Raw genomic sequence first — 19,101 nt, forward strand, 5'->3', positions numbered from 1 at the left:
AACATTGAACTAGAAAGAGCTTCTCGTCAGGCACATTGCTCCGGGTACAAGAAAACCTAGATACACCTCTGCTGCGCCAGAATGCAGATGTCAGCTGTTGGCCTCTGATTGGCTGGTGGTTTGCATTGGTATTACTGTGCAGAGTCTCTGCGCGACAATACATTTCAATAGAATGTGCATCCAAGGGCACATATTCTACTGAAATAAAGTGTTGCTGGCATGAAAATGTCCTTCAAAGAATGCGGCCCCCCCAAATTCAAATTTTTTCTATATGTGGCACATATACCCAACTGAGTTTGAGACCCCTGCTCTACGGTGAGCACTTACATCAGGGTTTTCATCTAAATCCACAGATGACATGATTCAGATGAAACCGCCGAGGGATCCTTTCACTATAATGAGGCAGCAGAGTTATTCTGGACTCCGTCTGGCCTTTTTTTTTTTTTTTTAGCAAAGTTTGGAATTTTTTTTCACCACTTAGATAAAAAATAACCTAGTCATGTTAGGTGTCTATGAACTCGTACTGACCTGGAGAATCATAATGGCAGGTCAGTTTTAGCATTTAGTGAACCTAGCATAAAAGCCAAACAAAAAACAAGTGTGGGACTGCACTTTTTTTGCAATTTCACTGCACTTGGAATTTTTTTCCCATTTTCTAGTACATGACATGGTAAAACCAATGATGTCGTTCAAAAGTACAACTTGTCCCGCAAAAAATAAGCCCTCACATGGCCAAATTGACAGAAAAATAAAAAAGTTATGGCTCTGGGAAGGAGGGGAGCGAAAAACGAACACGGAAAAACGGAAAATCCCAAGGTCATGAAGGGGTTAAAGGGAACCTGTCACCCCCAAAATCGAAGATGAGCTAAGCCCACCAGCATCAGGGGCTTATCTACAGCATTCTGTAATGCTGTAGATAAGCCCCCGATGTATCCTGAAAGATGAGAAAAAGAGGTTAGATTATACTCACCCAAGGGTGGTCCCGCTGCGGTGCGATGGGTGTCGCGGTCCGGGGCCTCTTATCTTCTTACGATGACGTCCTCTTCTTGTCTTCACGTTGCGGCTCTGGTGCAGGCATACTTTGTCTGCCCTGTTAAGGGCAGAGCAAAGTACTGCAGTGCGCAGGCGCCGGGAAAGGTCAGAGAGGCCCAACACCTGCGCACTGCAGTACTTTGCTCTGCCCTCAACAGGGCAAAGTACGCCTGCGCCGGGGCCTCAGCGTGAAAACAAGAAGAGGATGTCATCCTATGAAGATGGGAGGCCCCAGACCAGACCGCGACGCCCATCGGATAGGACAGCCCACCCAGGTGAGTATAATCTAACCTCTTTTTCTCATCTTTCAGGATACATCAGGGGCTTTTCTACAGCATTACAGAATGCTGTAGATAAGCCCCTGATGCTAGATGGGCTTAGCTCATCTTCGATTTTGGGGGTGACAGGTTCCCTTTAACTTTTCTATTCCTCCACTGATGGGGCTCTATGATAGCACCTCCCCAGGAGCACTGTTCAAGGTGCTCACCACACATCTAGATAAGCTCCTTGCTGGGTCTGGTTTTCAAAACGGGGTAAATTGTGGGGTTTCCACAGTTTCGGCACATATGGGGCTCTCCAAATGCAACTAGGTATCCGCTAATGATTCCAGCAAATTTCTCATTCAAAAAGTCAAATGGCTCTCATTCCCTTCTGAGCTTTGCCATGCACACAAACAGTGATTGTCCCCCACATGTGGGGTATCGTCATGCACAAGATAAATTGTACAACAAAGTTTGGCATTTATTTTCTCATGTTACCCTTGACAAAATAAACAAATTGTGTCTAAATTAAAATTTTTGTGAAAAAAGTTAAATGTTCATATTTTTCCTTCCACATTGCTTCAGTTCCTGTGAAACACCTGAAGAGTTAATAAACTTCTTGAATGTGGTTTTGAGCACCTTGAGGAGTGAAGTTTTTAGAATTGTGTCACTTTTGAGTATTTTCTGTTATATAGACACCTCAAAGTCACTTCAAATGTGAGGTGATCCCTAAAAAATGGTTTTGTAAATTTTGTTGGAAAAATGAAGAATCACTGGTCAACTAATAACCCCTATAACTTCTTAACAAAAATGATTCAAAAATTGTGCTGATGTAAAATAGACATGTGGGAAATGTTATTTATTAACCATTTTGTGTGATATGACTCTCTCATTTAAGGGCATAAGAATTCAAAGTTTAAAAATTGCAACATTTTCTAAAAATTCTGAGGATCAAAGGAAATTTACCACTATCATGAAGTACAATATGTCATGAAAAAAACAAATCTAAGAATCAGTGGGATCCGTTAAAGCGTTCCAGAGTTATTACCCCATAAAGTGACAGTGTTCATTCAGAACTGTAAAATTTGGCCTGGTCATGAAGGTGCAAACAGGCTGGGAGTGAATGGGTTAAGCAATGTGATTCCAGGCATGTGCTGACTCTAGCACTTATGGGCCAATGATGGGTTGCCAGAGCAGTCAGGGGCTTGTTGAAGGCCCCATCACAGCCATCTTTCTGCTCCTGTGAAGCCTATCCCGTTGCTTGATAGGGGATAAATTCAATATCCACTTCAATACTTATCACAGGTAAAGTAAAAAAAATATTTAAAAAAGTACAGTTTAATAAAATATAAAAAATAGAAACATACAAATCTGAATTGCCCCCTTTCGCCTAGATCAACATAAAAAATGAAAGAACTAAAGATACTCATTGTCGCCATATCCGCAAAATCCAATCTATCAACATATAAAATTATGTAACCAATATTGTAAACAATGAAAAGCGAATAAAATCTAAATCCCAGGATTGGCATTTTTCGCTCGGCAAACCTTCATCTCCGACAAGAATCTGCATTAAAAGAAACAATTAAAAAACATCTTCAGTTCCACAAAATGACCCAGATTACCTGCGCAAAGTACAGCAAAAAACAACCCAATCAACAGGAAACTATAAAAAGTTACCGGTCTCCGAAAATGGCGACACAGTGTTATTCTCCTACAAATTTCAGAATTTTTTTTTAACCACTAAAAATAGTAAAATAAAAAATCCTTCCGAAGTTTGGTATCTGTGGAATCGTTCTGACCCGAGGAATCATTTTTATCGCACGTCGAACACTGTAACTTGTGGGGTTTTTCACTATTTCGCCGCACACACGTATTTCCCCCCATATTACATTATATTCTCATTGAAATCTACAATTCACCCTATAGCAATGGAAGAATGGGAAAAAAAAGTTGTGACTCTAAAAAAGTGCAAAAATGAAAATAGCCTGCAGCCAGAAAGGGTTAAAAATGGCAGCTGTTGGGCCCTCGCTGTTTTAACCCCCGTGTGCCCGGCTGGCAGAGCCGCAGCTCATGTGCCTCGTCCACATTGCACTGTGCTGTGGCCGCCTGTAACAGCTCGCTGCTTCTGTGCTTTCCCTCCTTCCCGCTTCATCCCTCCCCGCCTGGCTGCGGTGGGAGGGTCCGCTCCGAGGTTGAACACTGAGTGGGAGCTGGAATGCCCGGGAGGAGAGGGGTGGTACCACACGTGTGTGTGTGTGTCTCCCCCCTGCTCCGAGCCGTGCAGTCACTCTCTCCTCTCTGTCTTCTCCAACTTATGCCACTCCCTCCTGTATCTCCTCCGCTGGATTCATTATTAAGGAGATGGAGGGGGGAAAATAAACGAAGCGGGGGGGAAAATGTCCTAAATCCCACAAACTCCTTCCTAGTGCAAAGCCCTGCAAGGCTCCCCAGTGCATAGTGTGTGAGAGCAGCGCCGGGCTGCGGTGCAACTGCTGGACAAGTTGGGAGAGAAGCAACATCTGTAAAACTTGGCCACCGGCAGGAGGAGGGAAAGCAGAAGAGGAGGACGGGGAGGAAGAAGGAGGAAAATGCCAGTGTGAGAGGCGGCGAGCCCCGCACACTAACTTGGAGCCCCCGCATGTGAGTATGCCTGCATGTGCTGCCCAGCATGCACACGGTGAGACCAGGGAGAGAGGCAGGGAAGGATCACGTTACCAGAGCCCTCAGGCTGAGGAGAAGTGCTCGTGAGGGGCTGCCAGGGGGCACCTCTCCGCCTCACACTGGGGGCACCTCTCCGCCTCACACTGGGGGCACTTTTCTGCCTCACACTGGGGGCACCTTTCTGCCTCACACTGGGGGCACCTCTCCGCCTCACACTGGGGGCACCTCTCCGCCTCACACTGGGGGCACTTTTCTGCCTCACACTGGGGGCACCTTTCTGCCTCACACTGGGGGCACCTCTCCGCCTCACACTGGGGGCACTTTTCTGCCTCACACTGGGGGCACCTTTCTGCCTCACACTGGGGGCACCTATCTGCCTCACACGGGGGCTTGGGCAGCAGAGCTAGGGGGAGGAAAGCTCGGCTGGAAGGTGTGTTGTGTGACTGTGGGGAAGGGAAGGAGGGGAGATATATGGGATTCTTGGACTTGGTGAGGAGTTGTAGGAAGTTCCTAAACTTTGAGGAGTTTCTGGGAGCAGAGAGGAGTTGCCCCTGACAATTACACCATGTAGGTTGGTTTCTCCATACAGTACTAGCCATGGGGGCAGACACTATTTGGGACTTCCTGTCATCCCATTGATCAGTCCAATAGTCTGGTTCTAGAGCTTTAATAGGCTGAGCAATGGCTTGTCTGTCATGTAGATAACTATGTAATATTACATGTTTACCTTCATTGGTGGTAAAGTATTAAGTGCATTCCCATAAGGGTTTACGGGATACCACATTGTGAGCTAGGACTCAGGGCGCGAAGATATCATTTTGAAGAACATTGTATCGTTCCTCACCCCCTCCCCTTTTTCTTTGGACAGTGCTGAGCTTAACTTCCACACTGCATTTCTTGGCTGGGGTCCAAATTGTCCCGAGTCCTAAAGTTGAGCCTCATGCCAGCCTTCTTCTGCTGGCTGTAACTTTGTAACACAGCGCGCTCACATCTGGACGCAGAGGGAGGGAACGCACATGCACCGCTGCTCCGAGCCCAGGGCTTACAATTCTTCATATAATATTAGTCCAGATTCCAGCTGGATAGTTGACGTGATTGAAAATGAACACAAAGAACTTTGAAACTTGAGTTATAAGTTCTTACTTTAAAGATCAGGACTGCATTAAGTTGCTCAAGTGCTGCGGACATGGCAAAGAATTGAGTATATGTATATATATATATAATATGTATTTTTGTAAATTAGATAAGTACAAGAAGTTTCAACTTTTGAGCTACATTAAGATCTTGTTACGTTCGGTTTCCCAAAATGTGTAGAATTTTTTTTCCACTGAAGTATATGTATATTTTTTGCTGTTGTGGTTTTACGATTCTAAAAATTGCACGTCCCGTTCGGAATAGTTTAATTCTGTGGCTGGAGGGCCAGATTCTATGCAGAAGGGGCAAACAAGGACTCTGGTCAAAGTGAATCATGCCAGACACTCACTTTCTCCAGGATCGGAGAGAAAGGGAAGAGTAAGAGGTAAAGTAAATAGACAGAACACCACAAACCAGACTGGATTAACTGATCTACACCTTTTAAATAAATAGCTGTGAGAGACAGAAAAGGAGTCGAGCGGATGCTGAGGTTTTTGGTGGCGTATGTACTTACTTTGTTTACTAACATGCTCTTTTCAGACTTCAGAGGAGAACAAATGCAGTTCAACGTGGAAACTAAAAGTTCACACAAGAGGCATGAAGTTTAGCAGCCTTTGTCAGGGGAGGATCAGCATTATTGTGGGAGCGTAGGATTAGTGAATCCAGACCAGATAAACTTAATTGAGTCATATCTTTAAAAAAAAATAAAATAAAACATTTATCTTTTGCAATGTTACTACATACAGCTTTGTTTTCTAAACCTTAGGAATCTAAGTTATGCGTTAAACCCAAGTATGACACATCTTATGGGTATGTAACAATGGCCTATGAGGAAACATGTACTAAGATGGTAACAAAAACTTTTGGGATAAGATATCACTTAAACCTTTTCTTATTCATAATAAGCTTATTCCCGCCGTTGTGCCCTAAAAGGTTTAAAAAAGTGAAAAACATTAAAGAGGATGCAGTTTTCTAATGATTCCTTTCTATAGTCAGGCTTGAAATTGGAAAACTGCTTATTTGGACATTAATAATTGGGTATTAAAAAAAATTCAAAACAACATTCCACAGACACATAATTCTCATTTCCAGATTTCCTTAAGATACCGGTAATTGCTTTATAATTCAGAAAAGTGCCACGTTGATTGATTCTATAATTATTTCAGTTAGGTGCTTTATTAAAAATTAACAGTGGCCTTTCAAGTTTTAAATGAGAGTTGTCCAGGTTATTTTATTGGAGGCGATGGGTATTCTGAAAACCCTGAAAACATTTCCCCCAAAAATGCCCTTAAAAACATTTTTTTTTAATAATAAAAAACTGCGCTCTGTGTGGTACAGTTATATGTCAAACCTTGACTGGTATCTGCTAGAGACAACTATTGGATAATATTATCAGTGTTACATATTTATTTTAATTTTAAATAAGCAGTTTTATAATTAATTATCAGAGTATGTAATCTTTAAATCGTATATATTATGGAAAAGTAACAGCTGTAACTATAGGACAGTGCAAATATTACAGAAAATATTGGTCTTTTTATATGTATCTTTCTATTTTGTGTTTATTGTTTTCTTTCACACTGCACCATTTTAAAATGTTAACATAAGAGTAAAACAAATGGACCGAAGTCTCTTATTTCAGTCTTCATGATAGATTTCCATTACGCTCCAGTCACATGGGAAGCTATAAAGCTAATAACAGGCAGGGCACAATGTAATTTTTTATAAAGAAACATATGTTCTATGCGGTCGGTAACTTTCGTGGTCTGGCCTCTTTTTCTGATTTTATTGGCAGTTTCCAGGCATGTTGGTGAGGGGTCAAGCAGTAGTTAAGTAGTGAAAAATAAATATCCTTATGTTTTTCGGTTCGTGCTGCTGTGCATTTTTCGTGTAGTTTTACCATTGAACTCCATTAAACTTGTGAAATGTTTGGGAGAGATGTCTTGTAAAGAGAAATGGTGCTCTTTTAAATCCGGATTAAGTAGAGAACGCCAGTTGTACCCACTCTGTATTGACATATGGAGCTGATGATGTCCTGTTCAGCAGCAGAGGGGTTAAATGTGTCCATTCTTTGGACTGTCAACCTCTCCCTTATACTACAGTGTTATATACATGACAGGATGGCTAATCCCAGGCCATGTTTAAAGCAGATGAAGTAATGTGTTTGCGGGGGACCTGCAGTACAGTTGGGTTTGATCAGGTCGCATGTTGAAAGCAAAGAGAAACTTCAATGTTTTTGGAACCCCTGCAGCACTAAAGAGGTTAATCAGGCGGAGAGGTCCTTTGCTGACTCACCCCCCTGCTGTCAAGGCCCACAAGACATCACCCAAGAGCCTTAACACTTCCTCATGCCCTTTAAGGCTCTAAAATCTGAAAGAAAGCTACACAACAATCCCCTTTACCCTCCATGCATGAGAATGAGCTTGCTGTGCTTTACACCTATAGACAATAGGCAAGGGGGGAAAAGCATAAACCAACAGGGTGCCCAATATAAACTTTCCAACTACTTCCAACAGTCCTATCATCTCTCAACTTTCTCCAGGTATTTGAATGGGTCTAAGGAAGGAAAAAAGTGTTATGTAGCCAAGCAAGGACTTTCAATGAAATTTCACACTTTGATGATTCCTCCCCCTTTCTTCTTTTCCTGCTTCTAACTTTGATATATTGACAGCAAAAGGAGCTTGCAAAGCTTTTATATAGCCTGAGCGGCAATGCTAAGCAGCAGTCAAATGTCTCCATGCATTTGTGTTTAAGTGCAGAAGAAATAGCATGTCTGTGGGCAGCTGAGGTTCTTATCAACTCCCTAATCCCAAGTCCCTGAAAACCTTGAGGGCATGCCTTAGATCTCGGTGAAATCATTGTAGACTTGCACAGTTTGCAGATTAAATATGCTATGTGTTCCTGGCCCCAACAACAGTTTTATGAGCCCACTAAGCTTCCGACTTTAAGATCCCTTTCTGAAGCCGCTATAGGCAGTGATGTCTGCAATAAGTGGCCTCTGTTAATTTCAGACGCTTTGGATAGATCACTCCTGACAGAGAGGGACCTGACAAAGTAGAAGTTTTCAAATTGGATGTCTTATTATGCAAAGGCAAACATAAAACACAAAGCCTTGATGGATTTGATGCCTCTATTACAAGTTTGTAGAGGAATTTCGCCGCACCATGTGCTCTTGTTCACAGATGATTACTGTTACTATCAGTTTAAAAATTAAAGAACCCCCAAGAGGAGATATCACAACTTTATAGTATAGGACATTTCTATAGCCTGTGAAGAAAACTTCAGCCTCTGGAATCCCTTTGTTTTACCATATGTCTAGGGAATATAGCAGTCCTGGAGCTGATGACAATGAATCATATGAAGCTGTGACATTACATTTAAACTTTCGCATTACAATCTACTGGAGTTTAGTCACTGGCAGATACATTTCGGTTGTTAGGAAAGGCGAGAAAATGTCTCGCTGTAGAAAAGAATTTCCAATATTCTTTAAATATAAATAAACATTTACATTTATGACATTGAAATCCATTAGGCTCAGTTCACACTGGTGTCACAACTTCTGTTTAGTCTCAAGTTATGACAGCTATGCCAGATCTATTATCAAACAGGTCCAGACAAATCCAGATGCTAATAACAATAAGAGTAAAGCAGCAGAATACTCTGTGACTGTCAAAAATGACGGAAAACGTGACACAGAAGGTACGTGTGAACAGAGCCGCATGTGGATGTATGTTTATGTTAGTAATACAGCTAATATTAGGCACTCCGGTTTGATAAAAGAACAGGGTTGCCGGATTAAAATGAATGCATTTAGATAGAAAATCTACATGTTTGTTCATTCATTCAGCTATTTGCCCTCCGTTGCCTTTTCCTTGGAGTATCATTGGAAGGCATTGTATAGACGGATCAAAGTTAGTAAGTTAATCACATTCAGTATGACTGCTCCAGGTCAGTATATCAGAGGAGAACCAGATTTTTAGAATGTCATGCTAAATAAGCCTTCCTAGCATAGGAGGAAACATTTGCCTTCAGTGTGTTGAGTTTTACATGGCTGACAATATAATCTAGCATCATCATGTGAATTCTTTTTTGGGGGCATTATTGTTAATTGATCACATTGTATGTATTTTAGGAGATCTGAAATCTGCATACGTTTTTCTGTCATGTAAACGCTTTCGGCATGGTACTGCTATGAATGCCTAAAATACAACTATAGAAAATGCACTCTAAGCATCAATAATTCTAGTAAATGCGACTAAGTTGATTTACTCCTATCCCAGGAAAAAGAGCGGAAGCCTCTTAATCACCCTCAAGTAAATTATCTTAGTAAATCTACCCCCTTGTCTAATCACAGGATAATCATGCTGGTGCTTGACATGTCAGCCCCTCCTCTTATAAATGTGGTGTGAGTCCATTAATTAGAAGCGAGAAAAAAAGTCATATCCTATTTCTAAACAATAACATGTGTCAGCTCATTACCCACGAGACCCAGGCCAATATTGTGCTCAAAGGTTGTTTAATGAATGGAAATGTGAAAGTCCATTTGTCAAGGTAGTGCAAGGTTCCTGTTAGTTTTCAACCCCCAAATTCATTGTCTGCACGGCCTAGTCATTAGTCATCTCTGTATTAGTACTGCCCTCGGGCAGTCCAGCCCCGCTCTACTTCACACCAGCATGACTTTGAAAGCGTACTGTACCGACTTGTAGAATTACTGCTGTTATTTCCGCCTAACTGGGTCCTAGGTAAGTCCCATCCCCACATTATCACTCAACTTAATCCTTCTTTTCTATTTAGTTGCTCCCTATGACTTTAAGAGTCCTTTCATCCGTATCCCATGCACCAAGTCAGGCATTGTGGCAGTAATACTAAAACTCCTTAAAATAATGCGACACAAATGAATATTAGATTAAGTATGTAACACCACTTGACTAGTGTCTATTTCAAAATACGTCCTAGAATTGATGCCGAAGGAGTTAACCTAGAGTGGACAGCTATGGAATTGCTTTTCGTTTTCTCCTATGTAAAATGTGCCTGTGCATCTTACGTAACGTGTTCTGTAGTTCAAGAAACAGACAATTTGTTATCATGTGTATTACATCCTTGTTTGGCTCCTCTTGAAGTGCTACGAGGGGTGGAGGTAACTTAAAAAACATATGGCGAGAGACATTTGACAGTCTTCAACCACTAATGTTTATAAATGGCATTTTTTGGATAAGAGTGTACAGATGGGGGATATTTTATGTACTGAAAGTATGAATGGCCATTTACCTCTACTTCACGATCTGTACATGCTGGTGTCTTTTCCATTCACTGCTTTGGTAATAATGTCCAGCGTAGCTGAAAAGCCACCGGTAATATTTTGTACTTATGGTTTTAGTGTTTTAAAGGCAAATCTGTCTTATCGGACCAACATCACACCCAGCCATATTCAGTAGAATGCAATAGACGTTGGATAATAAGGCCTGTGTCTCTATTGTAGCTTAGTCGATATCAGGAAATTGGGGCATTGGTCACAAATATTATTATTTATTATTATTCATTTATATAGCACCATTAATTCCATGGTGCGGTACATGAGAAAGGGGTTACATGCAGAGTTATAGATATCGTTTACAGTAAACAAGTTTACAATGACAGACTGGTACAGAGGGGAGAGGACCCTGTCCTTGCGGACTTACAGTACATTCGAATATCTAGACTTAATGGCTACCTAACTACTGAGATCGACCCCAATGTGCTATAGGTGTATTTTATATGTTCCATTTTGGTTGGGGTTAGGCTTAATTAATTGGCTTGTCTTAAAAGTACTAGTAGCACAATAATAATTATGTGGCAAATCCGTCCATAGCCAATCTGTAGCAGAAACTCAAGGGTCATCTAGGGTTTTTGTGGCGAATTATTCTTGTATATCCGCAAGAGATATGTACACCTGAAAATCTGACATATGAGCCTTAAAGGGGTTTTCCCACAAAAAAATAATAATTTCCACAATTTAGTGTGTTTAAAAAAAGTGTTCCTGTGCTGAGATAATCTTATAAATGTGCCCCTGCTGTGTACTGTGTAATGGCTGTGTCTGTACTTGGTCTGATTGTACCACAGCTCCTGGGCACTGGAGGAAGCAAAAGAGAGTATACAAACAGGACAGCATGGGATCACAGCTGATTCTTTTTGTGAGGTAAAACATTTCCCTGCCTGTTTTTAAAAAATGTTTTATTTCAAAGAAGGAATTATTTGCGATCCCCAGCTGTAATGTCTGTGTACTCTTATGCGTCCTCCCCTGCCCAGGAGCTGTGGTATGATCAGACCATGTTCCTACATGGTCAGACACCACCATTACACAGTACACAGCCGGGGCACATTGTTGCGAGCCACATCCAGCTCCTGTCCCCCCTCACAATAGTGGCAACCAAAGTACCCATTATGGGTATAATGACAACCAAAGCTTTTCCACACAAATCACCCTGAAGCAGTATACCAAGATCCAGGGGATCCCACCAAACCCCTAATCAGCATTCTCCCATCACGCACTCCCAACATAGTCACATCCAGCTTCAAACACCTCCTCTGACCGGTAGTATCATCCTGTCTCCAGCGTACCATACTTAAATTATCACTAAACTCCCAAGGCCAGTAGATGTGTACCCAGATCTGCTCTTCTCTGCAAGTCTACTCACAAAGTTCACCATTTTGAGATGTGCTCTTCATACCAGTTTACTAAATCTGGAACTAATGCACCAAGCTGGCAGACAGCCGCGAGCCACAATTCATGGGACCGCGAGCTACATGTGGCTCCTGAGTTACAGGTTGGGTATCCCTGCTCTAACATCTGGACGCTGCGGTCTGGATGCAGCGGATGTACGCAGCGTTCATCCCGCAGTGTTTACTGACCATGGGAACATACCGTTAAAGGCTGTTAAGCACAATACATGGCTTTCAGGCCAAACCATCGTTTGGTGGGCAGCAATTCTGGCCAGATCTCCCACACACGAGTGTCATTTAGCTGAGCGCTCCTGTGCTCACTATGAGGCAGCAATCACTAGATTGTCTGATAATGGCTTATATCTGGGAGAACAAAGCAATGGGTAGTCCGGAATCGCAAATGCCCGATTGGCATCTTACCTGAGAATCAGTTCTCCATGGCCCCTGTACACATTACTATCAGCCAAACTCATGGATATCGGCGAGGTTGGACGACATTAGCCTAAGGGTACCGTCTCACAGTGGCACTTTGGTCGCTACGACGGCACGATCCGTGACGTTCCAGCGATATACATACGATCTCGCTGTGTCTGACACGCTACTGCGATCAGGGACCCCGCTGAGAATCGTACGTCGTAGCAGATCGTTTGTAACTTTATTTAGTCGCTGGATCACCCGCTGTCTTCGCTGGATCAGTGTGTGTGACACCGATCCAGCGATGTGTTCGCTTGTAACCAGGGTAAATATCGGGTTACCATTGTAAATGTAAAAAAACCAAAAACACTACATACTCACATTCCGGTGACTGTCACGTCCCTCGCCGTCAGCTTCCCGCACTGACTGAGCGCCGGCCGTAAAGTAAAAGCAGAGCACAGCGGTGACGTCACCGCTGTGCTGTGCTTTACGGCCGGCACTGACACAGTCAGTGCGGGAAGCTGACGGCGAGGGACGTAACAGACACCGGAATGTGAGTATGTACTGTTTTTTTTTTTTTTACATTTACAATGGTAACCAGGGTAAACATCAGGTTACTAAGCGCGGCCCTGCGCTTAGTAACCCGATGTTTACCCTGGTTACCCGGGGACTTCGGCATCGTTGGTCGCTGGAGAGCTGTCTGTGTGACAGCTCTCCAGCGACCACACAACGACTTACCAATGATCACAGCCAGGTCGTATCGCTGGTCGTGATCGTTGGTAAATCGTTTAGTGTAACGGTACCGTAACTTGTAAGGGGGCTTTAGAATAAGATTGTCCATAAACTGTAAACTAATCTTGGACAAACCTGATGATTCACCAGCTGACCATCGAGTTTCCACGTAAGTGTCCTGTCTTTTCCCCAACAATGATAGAGAAAGAAAAGACTGGGGCATGTTAAATCTCAACATGTCCATTTCTTTTTATTCTTATGGGAGATAAGCTGCCACCAGAGGTGTTTAGCCTCAGATCATTTCCTTCTTCTAGTCTTTTTGTCTCAAAAGTTAATAAAGTAAGTTGTGCAATATTTGCCAGTGTAACAGAGTTGTATGTTACAGAATACTGACAATAGCGACACAGCACCGACCTTTACAGACTTTAATTTTATATTAGGGGCACATGAAATGTTGACAGCAGTTTAGTTTAAAGATGTTACAAAAGTGATAAAAATGTTTCCTACCTACTTAAAAACTAAATCCCCTAATAGGGACTGTGTGTTATTTATTAAATGTTTTTCTCACACCCACTGTGCATTTCATTCCAAGGAGGCTTACTCACTGGCCTGAATCGTGAGCCAAATTCTGCGACTTCATAAGGACAAGCCCTTGGAAACAAAACTGTTTGAATTTGAATGTTTTGTTCCAAGACAAAGTCACATCATTGGTCGGAGCCGAGTTATGTAAAGATGGAGGATGATTTACTGATTGTGGAATGTGACGCTCATGTTATCATACATACAAGCATGCAGAACATATATTGTTGCTGTATATGTAGTGCTCTCCTCCACGGCTTACTTACATTGCATAGATCTCAGCTGTTGTGTCACAGATATATGATAGCTCCTTATTTGTACTATATTCCATAAACAGAGACAACATATTTTAATGTACATTATTGCTCAAATGCCTCAGTTTGCCAATAGAAGAATTAAATGATTCATTACTCATCTTCAGCGATCCCCTGCCGGTCCAGTTTAGACACTTACCAGATCTGTGCTTGTCTCTGCTTCTTGTCTCATTCTCAACATACCGGAAATGGCAGAGATGCCCACTCTGCCAATTATGAGGTCGTCATTTTTGTGAGTAATGATTGATTACATAGTTACATACTTATATAGGTTGAAAAAGACTTTGGTCCATCAAGTTCAGCCTTTCTCTGCCAGTTATACATTTTCTTTCACTAGATTATTTATATCCTACAATGCTACTTGTTGTGAGAAAATCATTCTGCCCCTTTTTTGAAAGCTGTTGTAGTGTCTGACATTACCTCTTTTGGCAGGGTATTCCACACTCTGACTGCTCTACCTGGTAAGAAACCTTTCCTATTTAGCTGCTGGAATCACATTTATTCCATACGTGATGAATGTCCCCTAGTCCTTAGTATGGCCTTTGGAAAAAATAAGTCATGTACCAGTCCTTTGTACTGACCACATGTGTATTTATACTTATCATTGAGAGCTATTAGACATCTTTTTTCTAAGCTAAAGAAGGTCAACATTTCTAACATCCCATAGGAGAAACCTTCCATCCCATGTAATAATCTAGTTGTCCACCTTTGAGCTGATTCTATCTTCCCAATATCCTTTTCAAAAGGTTGAACAGCCATTTATGTTGTGTTAAATACAGGATGAGGAACAGTAGGCCTCCAGGGGTAGGGTGAGCAGATATCAGACGATGGGCATTATTTCCTTTTTTTAAACAACATGCAACATTTAAAGCATCACTTCAGTGTTTGTTTTTTTTTCAGCGCCGGAGTGGCGCATTAAATGTAAGCCCCCAGCCCTTGTTCTTATACTAACATTCCAGTGTCTTCACCTTTTACTGACGCCTTTCCCCATGGCAACATCTTATGCCCATAACTTTTGACAGGTCGAAAGTCAGAAGTTACATCACAAGAGCTCAATGCAAGTTTATGAGAGCCAGGCTATCATAGATTTGTATTTGAAAGTGATTTCCAACACGCTCCAGCAGACACTTGAGCATGATGAGAGGTCACCAGAGACGGACCAGAGAAACCCTGGAAGAGAATGGAGGGGGCGATTGGTAAGTATTAGACAGGCAGGGGAAGGGGACTTACACTTAAAGCACCACTCCAGCGCTGCAAAAAAAACAAAACGCTGGAGTCTTTCTTTATGCAATAATTTATATTCCCTTTAAAGGCTTTGATGGCTGTATCCACCCATCAAGACACAGTAGATCAAGCTTTGGATGATTTGGTTGCATGCCAGCCTACTTTTGTCTTGTAGCTACTTTTCCCCAAAAATAGAGAGCAACTCCATGAAAGAAGTATACAGTGGCTTACAAAAGTATTCACCCTCCTTGGCTTTTCACCTATTTTTTAGCATTACAACCTGTGTTTAAATATATTTATAATCCGTTTTGTGTGAGGTGCATCAACACTAAATAGTTGAAGTTGGTGAAGTGAGGAAATACAGGCAAAAATTTAATATATGGGATAAAATAACTGAAAATTGGCATGTGCATATGTAAAAATCTCTGATGCAAGCAATTACCTTCATAAGTCACATGCTTATTGAAAGGAAGTCCACCTGTGTGCAATCTAAAGGCCCCGTCTCCCTTAGCGACGCTAAAGCGATCCCGACAACGATACGACCTGTCAGGGATCGTTGCTGCATCGCTATGTGGTCGCTGGTGAGATGTCAAACAGTGAGATCTTCCCAACGATCGCTGCTGCGATCTCACTGTTTGACATCTCACCAGCGACCTGTAGCGACCTGTACAATGATGTCACATGGGAGCTATTATGACGATTCAGTGTCTGAGTCGTCAACGAGGTCGTTGGTATGGTGTCAAACACAGCGATATGTGCTACCCAGCGGGACCTCAACGATCAAAAAAAGGTCCAGGCCATTCCGACACGACCAGCGATCTCACAGCAGGGGCCTGGTCGCTGCTACGTGTCACACATAGCGAGATCGCTACTGAGGTCGCTGTTGCGTCACAAAACTTGTGACTCAGCAGCGATCTCGCTAGCGATCTCGCTTAGTGAGACGGGGGCTTTAGTGTTACATTTTCTTTCAGTATATACACACCTTTTCTGAAAGGCCACAGTGGCTGCAACACCATTGAACAAGAGGCACCACTAACCAAACAACACCATGAAGACCAAGGAGATCTCCAAACAAGTCAGGGACAACGTTGTTGAGAAGAACAAGTCAGGGCTGGGTTATAAAAAAATATCCCAATCTCTGATGATCCCATAGAGCACCATCAAATCCATTATCATCAAATGGAAGGAACATGGTACCGCAACAAGCCTGCCCAGAGAAGGCCGCCCACCAAAACTCTCAGTCTGGCAGGGGCAGGGAGCGCATTAATCAGAGAGGCAGCACAGTGACCAAAGGAAACCCTGAAAGAGCTGCAGATATCCCAAGCAGAGACTGGAGTATCTATCTTTACAACAACAATAAGCTTTACACTCTATAGTGGCCTTTATGGAAGAGCAGGCAGAAAAAAAACTTTACTTACAAAAATTATAGGGCTTATTTTCAGTTTGTGAAAAGACGTGGGCTGAAGATGCTGTAGTCAGACAAGTCCACTATTGAACTTGACAAAATATGGAAAGCTCATAGAGACTTATGCAAAGTCACTTTGAGCTGTAATTGCTGCAAAAGGAGGCTCTACAAAATACTGACTTTAGGGGGTGAATAGTTATGCACACTGAAGTTTTGAGTTATTTTGTCTTATTTGTTATTTGCTTTACAATAAAAAGAAAACCAAATGTTCCCAGTTGTAGGTACCATATGTCATTTTCATGAACTGATGAACACCCTCAAAAAACCCAGTGAAGTTCTAGTTTGTGAGGTAGCAAAACACGAAAAATGCCAAGGGGGTGAATACTTTCTCAAGCCACTGCATAAGGATAACATCAGAGGAAGAGTCGGATTCATTTGGTTACTCTAATCTGTATTTTCTGATTACATTTCAGACATTTAAAATGGAATTGTGCAAGTAGATTTCTCAACGGTGTGAGGCTCAGAGCTAAAGATGGGTTTTTGTGAGGATTGCTAATATCTTGTAACCTCATTTCCTTCATCCGATGTAGTGATATTAGTATATAGTATTCTTTACCACTGGGATTCATAGAACATAATCCTACTCTGATTAACTGAAACTTTTCTCACATATGCTTAAAGACAATCTGTTGCCGCCAGATCCATTTTAATTAGGGTGTTAATTAGATGGATGCTGTAACAATGGTAAGCTAGCTGATGGAAAAAGTTAGTGAGGCGCCGCTCATCTATGTATGTGATCTCACACGGCAGCTAGGTGGCATTGTGTCCCATAAAGCAGGTGACCTGGACTGGAAATTTGGTGGGTCTTTTGTTGGTTTTATGTAATTTTTGGGATGAAGCTTCATAGTGGGTAATATATAAGGTCGGTCTTACAACCATATTTCCATGTGATCTGTTCATTGTATTCAGGACCGGTAATGAAGTGGCTACTGAGAAGAGCCTCTAATGACCGTGTACTAGTACTGCGAGCTGATCCGACTTTTTGTTTAATGAATACAAGTATATGTAAATCTGTTCCTCGGTGTGCGGAGGGATGATATTGATTACCGTGAATTGATGGATAGATGTATTTCTAAAAATTACCAGGAATAGTGATTGCCACTGAGGGACGCTTATTGAGCAAAGCTGAATATTAACAAAATTATTCATCATGACTAGTCAGATTCAATGGCACTTACAATGGTCTGGTTTATTATGCCATGTACATACGATATGTTGAGATAAGCACATCTGTACATACAAAATGAAAAAATCTCAATAAAGTGTATTTATTACTATGGGATTATATTTGGATATTGTAATTGAAAAAATGTAAAAATGATAATATTTTTGTCCCCTTCCCGACATGTGACGGTATAGTACGTCACATGTCGGGACCCCCGCTTTGATGTGCGCTCCGGCGGTGAGCGCACATCAAAGCCGGGACATGTCAGCTGTTTTGAACAGCTGACATGTGCCCGCAATAGGCGCGAGCAGAATCGCGATCTGCGCACGCCTATTAACTAGTTAAATGCCGCTGTCAAACGCAGACAGCGGCATTTAACTACCGCATCCGGCCGTGCGGCCGGATATGAGCGCATCGCCGACCCCCGTCACATGATCGGGGGTCGGCGATGCTCCTCCATTGTAACCATAGAGGTCCTTGAGACCTCTATGGTTACTGATTGCCGGTGGCTGTGAGCGCCCCCCTGTGGTCGGCGCTCACAGCACACCTGCAAATCTGCTGTGTAGCAGCGATCTTATGATCACTGCTGCATAGCAGAGCCGATCGCATACCTCCCAACCGTCCCGGATCCCGTGGGACTGTCCTGATTTTGACAGCCAGCCCCGGGATCCCGGGCGGGACACTAATGTCCCGTGCCTAGGGCAGGGACAATGCAGGGGGCGGCACCTGAGTAGCTTAGGTTTGTGGCTGTTTTTTTTCTTATACATGCTGGGTCTCCTCCCGACCGATCCCGCCCCCTGTGTGTGCGGCGCTGCCACGCTGAGGAAGAGAGCCAGCAGCGATCAAGATGAGAGGTCAGCGACTCACTTCCTCCTGTGTGTGCACGGAGCTCTGGCGTCTCCTGCTCTTAGCTGCTATCCTGGCAGAGAAGGAGAGACGGGGGAGGTGCCGGGACAGTGCAGAGCTGTGAGCAGCCGGAGAAACTGAAGAGCTGTAGTGCACATGGACAGATCAGCCGCCCCTGCACCACAGAGGAGATTGTGTGTGTGTGATATGTGTGTGAGATGTGTGATGCTGCATTTGTGTGTGTGTCATGTGTGTATGAGGTATCTGGTGTGTGTGATGGCTGGGTGTGTGTGTGTGATGGCTGGGTGTGTGTGTGTGATGGCTGGGTGTGTGTGTGTGTGTGTGATGGCTGGGTTTGTGTGTGTGATGGCTGTGTGGGTGTGTGTGATGGCTGCGTGTGTGTGTGTGTGATGGCTGCATGTGTGTGATGGCTGCATGTGTGTGATGGCTGCGTGTGTGTGTGTGTGTGATGGCTGCGTGTGTGTGTGTGATGGCTGCGTGTGTGTGTGATGGCTGCATGTGTGTGATGGCTGCGTGTGTGTGTGATGGCTGCATGTGTGTGATGGCTGCGTG

The 19,101-nt window shown here is 43.0% G+C and overlaps 1 protein-coding gene across 4 annotated transcripts in view; it reads left to right on the forward strand.

Moving 5' to 3' along the window:
• Window positions 1-3,685: 3,685 nt before the first annotated feature.
• GLI3 (GLI family zinc finger 3) overlaps window positions 3,686-19,101 on the forward strand; it is a 338,369-nt gene continuing 322,953 nt past the window's right edge. For all 4 annotated transcript variants that reach the window (XM_077269180.1, XM_077269181.1, XM_077269182.1 and 1 more), the window contains exon 1: window positions 3,686-3,935. The gene's annotated coding sequence lies outside the window, so the exon portion shown is untranslated. The remainder of the gene's footprint in view (window positions 3,936-19,101) is intronic.

Source organism: Ranitomeya variabilis, chromosome 6 (genome assembly GCF_051348905.1).
Source record: "Ranitomeya variabilis isolate aRanVar5 chromosome 6, aRanVar5.hap1, whole genome shotgun sequence".
In the NCBI taxonomy this organism is placed as follows: Eukaryota; Metazoa; Chordata; class Amphibia; order Anura; family Dendrobatidae; genus Ranitomeya; species Ranitomeya variabilis.